This window comes from Oncorhynchus kisutch, linkage group LG9, assembly GCF_002021735.2.
Source record: "Oncorhynchus kisutch isolate 150728-3 linkage group LG9, Okis_V2, whole genome shotgun sequence".
In the NCBI taxonomy this organism is placed as follows: Eukaryota; Metazoa; Chordata; class Actinopteri; order Salmoniformes; family Salmonidae; genus Oncorhynchus; species Oncorhynchus kisutch.
The window spans coordinates 12,385,406-12,391,480 of NC_034182.2; positions in this window are offsets into that span (position 1 = coordinate 12,385,406).

Below are 6,075 nucleotides of genomic sequence, written 5' to 3' on the forward strand. Positions count from 1 at the left end.
CCCCCCACGGACAAATGTGTAGAATAGCATGGAATTAGCTCTCTGATGACAAGTGGGGAGGCCTTTAAAATGCTTTTTTCCCCCCAGGGCTCTAGATTTTTTTTTTTTTAAATCTTCTTTTTTTAGGGGGTGGATCATCTTTGATATTGTGGATAGATTGTTGCTTCCGTCAATGTCTGCATAATTTCCAAACCCCCATATATTTTTCCATTTTGGATTTAAATATAACTTTTATATGACTGATGCCTTTAGTGAGCGGTCTAATGCCTTAATATTTAATCATTTCTGCCCTCCGAATTCATATTTAGATTAATCTGGCCATGCACTGCAGAAGTCATAGTAAAACTGCTCGTACGCTATTTTTATTGCACTCTAAAGCAGGGGTTGGAACCAAAATGATTTACCAATCCTTCCTTCCTTTCCAGAAACTGCGTGATGCCATCGCGTCAGCATGGACCAACATCCCCGTGGAACATGTCCCGACTTGTAGAATCCATGTCCCGGAGAATTCCGGCTGTTCTGGAGGCAAAGGGGGATCCGACCCGGTACTAAATGGGTGTACCTAATTAACTGAGTATATACTGATGAGAGGTCGAAGGAGCATGTCAAGAATCGTGCAAGCTAACAGGCGAGCTACAAACAGATGAATAACAACGCAGTACAGCAGTGGTGTGCAGAACACTATCTCATCGATCCTTGTCACAGATGGGCAGACGACCACATTGGGTTCCACTCCTCATCGCCTGGTTCGACAAATCCCGGTTCCTGTTGCGTCATGCTGATGGCAGAGTTAGGATTAGGCGTATAGCAGCGTGAGTCCATGGACCCATCCTGCCTGGTACGGTACAGGCTGGTGGCGGTGATGTACCGGCTTCCATTCTGCAGAAACCGTTGATGCCATCACGTCAGCATGGGCCAACATCCCTGTGGAACATTTCCAACTTGTAGAATCCACTGATGAACTCTGGAGCTCTGTCAGAGTGACTATGGGGTTCTTGGTCACCTTCCTGACCAAGGTCCTTCTCCTCCGATTGCTCAGTTTGGCCGGGCTTCCAGCTCTAGGAAGAGTCTTGGTGGTTCCAAACATCTTCCATTTAAGAGGATACTGTGTTCTTGGGGCCTTTCAATGTTGCAGACATTTTTTGTTACCCTTCCCCAGATCTGTGCCTTGACACAATTCCTTTGACCTCATGGCTTGGTTTTTGCTCTGACATGCACTGTCAACTGTGGGTTAGGGTTATATAGACAGGTGTGTGCCTTTCAAAATCATGTTCAATCAATTGAATTTACCACAGTTGGACTTCAATCAAGTTGTAGAAATATCTCCAGGATGATCAATGGAAACAGGATGCACCTGAGCTCAATTTCGAGTCTCATACCAAAGGGTCTGAATACTTATAAAAAAATAATACCTAATTTATATATCTAATACATTTGCAAACATTTCTAAAACCTGTTTTCACTTTGTCATTATGGGGTATTGTGTAGATTGATGAGGAAAACATATATTTAATGAAGTTTAGAGTGAAGGGTCTGAAAACTTCCCGAATGCACTGTATTAACTCTTTAAAATGTCAACTTCAATGGGTAAGAACATCCTAAGGATCCCAGATAGCAAGGACCCAGAAACCATGCTACTGCTAAAAACGTCTAAAATGGTGCAGTTCAACACTAGAATGCTCTATGGTCGTCCTCTTTTAAGAGTGGCCATCAAAACTGCTTTCAAAAGGTGTGTTTTCCCACGACTGCATTGAGAATGTTGAAGGCTACAATGGACTGGGAATGCATGTTTCTCTCCCTGTGTTCCACTTCGCAATATGAAAGCACCTCAAGAGGAATATTGTTTTTTCACATACGGGGTTGTATGATTTAGCTTTTGCTTACTCGTGTTGTTAGCTGAGGAAAATTTGATGTGGACAACAATTTTTCATTAAATCATTTTTTAAAATCCCATAACCAAAGGTACCACGTCTCAGCTCCGCCTGGCTCTCATATGGATCATAGGTCTTGATGGAACCCGGACCAATTTAACCCCTGGTGGGTGATAGCCTACTGATGGTTTCTCTGGGACTGGTGGCTTCTATGATTGTGGCTAGATGGAGTTCAGCTATGGACTTAACGTCGGTTAGGAGAACAAACGCAGCAGGATAGGAGAACTAACGCAGCAGGTTATGAGAATTAGGTTAAGGTTAGGAAAAGGGTTAGGCTTAGCCAAAAATTCTACAGTTGTCCCTGACACGACAGCTAGACTGAGCTGTACAAGCCACAACCGTAGAAGCCATCAGTACCATGACACCAGCATAATTAGTTAATGAGGTGTGTGTCTGTGTGTAAGCCACAATGCTGCATAATATGGCCTGGGTTTGAGACAAGGAGGGCCATAATAAGTTCAGACGGAATAACCATAAACTGAATATTTCATTCACAGCTCTCCAAACAAATGTTGAAGGTTTGATTATCTCAATTGATTCTAGCTGAAATAGTGGGGGAAATATACATTTCACAACTACAAAATAAAAACACAAGAACACATGTTCCTTTTGGGTTGTTTATTATTGGGGTAACAGTTGATTTCTTCAGGATGGGTTTATGGGTTATATTATTTTCAACAGGAAGCCTAACTGATCTACTCTTCTCCTTATCCTATGGAGGCGTTCAGGTTAGTTAGTACACAGTCCTGGGAAATGGCTACACTCGTTTATATCCTAATGTAGAGGACAAATAAGGAAAGTCAGTCTTGAAAAGTCAAATCACTTAATTTCCCTTCTGCTCTGTCACAGATGTGCTGCCAAAACACACATCCTCTCTTAAAGAAAGAAAGGAAACGCTCAACGTCATTTCACCATCTGGTTTTGACACAAGTCATATGAGCGAGAGTCTGAAAATAACAGATTCTTCAGTGCTTTGAACACAGAGAAAAACAAAAATATCTCAATATTCAGAGATATTGGAGCATACAGTGGGGCAAAAAAGTATTTAGTCAGCCACCAATTGTGCAAGTTCTCCCACTTAAAAAGATGAGAGGCCTGTAATTTTCATCATAGGTACACTTCAACTATGACAGACAAAATTAGGGAAAAAAAATCCAGAAAATCACATTGTAGGATTTTTTATGAATTTATTTGCAAATTATGGTGGAAAATAAGTATTTTGTCAATAACAAAAGTTTATCTCAATACTTTGTTATATACCCTTTGTTGGCAATGACCGAGGTCAAACGTTGTCTGTAAGTCTTCATTTTCTATGGGGTTGAGATCTGGAGACTGGCTAGGCCACTCCAGGACCTTGAAATGCTTCTTGCGAAGCCACTCCTTCGTTGCCCGGGCGGTGTGTTTGGGATCATTGTCATGCTGAAAGACCCAGCCACGTTTCATCTTCAATGCCCTTGCTGATGGAAGGAGGTTTCACTCAAAATCTCACGATACAGGGTCCCATTCATTCTTTCCTTTACACGGATCAGTCGTCCTGGTCCCTTTGCGGAAAAACAGCCCCAAAGCATGATGTTTCTACCCCCATGCTTCACAGTAGGTATGGTGTTCTTTGGATGCAACTCAGCATTCTTTGTCCTCCAAACACGACGAGTTGAGTTTTTACCAAAAAGTTATATTTTGGTTTCATCTGACCATATGACATTCTCCCAATCTTCTTCTGGATCATCCAAATGCTCTCTAGCAAACTTCAGACGGGCCTGGACATGTACTGGCTTAAGCAGGGGGACACGTCTGGCACTGCAGGATTTGAGTCCCTGGCGGTGTTACTGATGGTAGGCTTTGTTACTTTGGTCCCAGCTCTCTGCAGGTCATTCACTAGGTCCCCCGTGTGCTTCTGGGATTTTTGCTCACCATTCTTGTGATCATTTTGACCCCACGGGGTGAGATCTTGCGTGGAGCCCCCAGATCGAGGGAGATTATCAGTGGTCTTGTATGTCTTCCATTTCCTAATAATTGCTCCCACAGTTGATTTCTTCAAACCAAGCTGCTTACCTATTGCAGATTCAGTCTTCCCAGCCTGGTGCAGGTCTACAATTTTGTTTCTGGTGTCCTTTGACAGCTCTTTGGTCTTGGCCTTGGAGTGTGACTGTTTGAGGTTGTGGACAGGTGTCTTTTATACTGATAACAAGTTCAAACAGGTGCCATTAATACAGGTAACGAGTGGAGGACAGAGGAGCCTCTTAAAGAAGAAATTACAGGTCTGTTAGAGCCAGAAATCTTGCTTGTTTGTAGGTGACCAAATACTTATTTTCCACCATAATTTGCTAATAAATTCATTAAAAACAATGTGATTTTCTGGATTTTTTTTCTCATTTTGTCTGTCATAGTTGAAGTGTACCTATGATGAAAATTACAGGCCTCTCATCTTTTTAAGTGGGAGAACTTGCACAATTGGTGGCTGACTAAATACTTTTTTGCCCCACTGTATGTAACCAACATACAATATCTCTACTTTTCAGGGAGATACAAACAAAAACTATACATCACCTATACATCTGCCAATATATCTATCGTTTATACCATCCATATGATAGTTAATATGTACATCAGTCCGAGACCTGGTTTAACAAGCTTTTCCGTTAGAAAAATACAATTTGGTCTGTTTCTATTGTGCCATTGCTTTCTGACTGAACAGGACATGGTACATTTGGTCTGTCGCCATGGCTACGCTTATACAGGCAGCCAATTTCAGATTTGTGTCTCCCCTCACTAATTGGTCTTTTGACCAAACATCTTTAAAAAAAAAAAAAAGTCTGTAGCAAATTGACTTACAAAACCATGATGCATCTGCAAAAGGACTAAGTGTCCTATTTTAAATAAATGTAACATTTGCGCCAGAATTTTGTACATTTTCACCCCAAATTCTCATTAGCGAAATGCGTCTGGATTAAATTCTCAGGTCATTACTAAACTTTTTCTTCAGAAAACCTAACAAAATATGTTGCTGTACATAAATCATAAATGTGTCCATAAATCAGAAAAATTGTATACTAGTTGAAGTTTACATTACACTATAATATCCATTACATACAAATACAGTGTCTGAGGACTTGTCTTATTACCGAATCAGCTAAAGAGCTCAAATTGGGAAGTCGGATTTAATTTTATAATAACTGTATAAAAAATGTCACTGTTATGTTTAACTCAGGCCTTGTCATTAGAGGAGCAATATTAACAAATATTAGAAATATAGATTTGTTTATAACTTTTTTGGACTTTTTGTGAAAAGGTTGGTCAAATGTATAATATCTGATTTAAAAAAAGTAGAATAATTATGAAATAGATAAGTACAGATCCTAATCTCAGTGATTCAAGAGGAAATTTTGGGGAAAATGTATTATAATTTTCTTTTTTACAGTTTCATGAGAATTACCTATCAAAGCTTTTTCAGAGCTGATCTGATTGGTCAAAAGTCCAATTAGTGGGAAAAAAATATCAGAATTGGGCTGCCTGTTTAAAACACAGCTATGGTCACTCATCAACCAACCAATTGTCACGTTCTGACCTTTATTTCCTTTGTTTTGTCATTATTTAGTATGGTCAGAGCGTGAGTTGGGGTGGGCAATCTATGTTTGTTTTTCTATGATTTGGGTATTTCTATGTTTCGGCCTAGTATGGTTCTCAATCAGAGGCAGGTGTCATTAGTTGTCTCTGATTGAGAATCATACTTAGGTAGCCTGGGTTTCACTGTGTGTTTGTGGGTGATTGTTCCTGTCTCTGTGTTAGTTTGCACCAGTATAGGCTGTTTAGGTTTTCTCGTTACGTTTATTGTTTTTGTACTGTTCGTATTCATTAAACATGAATCTAAATAGCCACGCTGCATTTTGGTCCTCCTCTCCTTCAACTCAAGAAAACCGTTACAGAATCACCCACCACAACAGGACCAAGCGGCGTGGTGACAGGCAGTGGCAGCAGGAACAACAAAGTCTGGATTATACAACTTGGGAGGAAATAGACAGGTGGGCATTCGACCCAGGAAGAGTGCCGGAGCCCGCCTGGGATTCGCTAGAGCAGTGCGAAGAGGGGATATAGGAGAATGGAGTTGGAGAGACAAGCACGGCGGCGCGGTAGGAAGCCCGAGAGT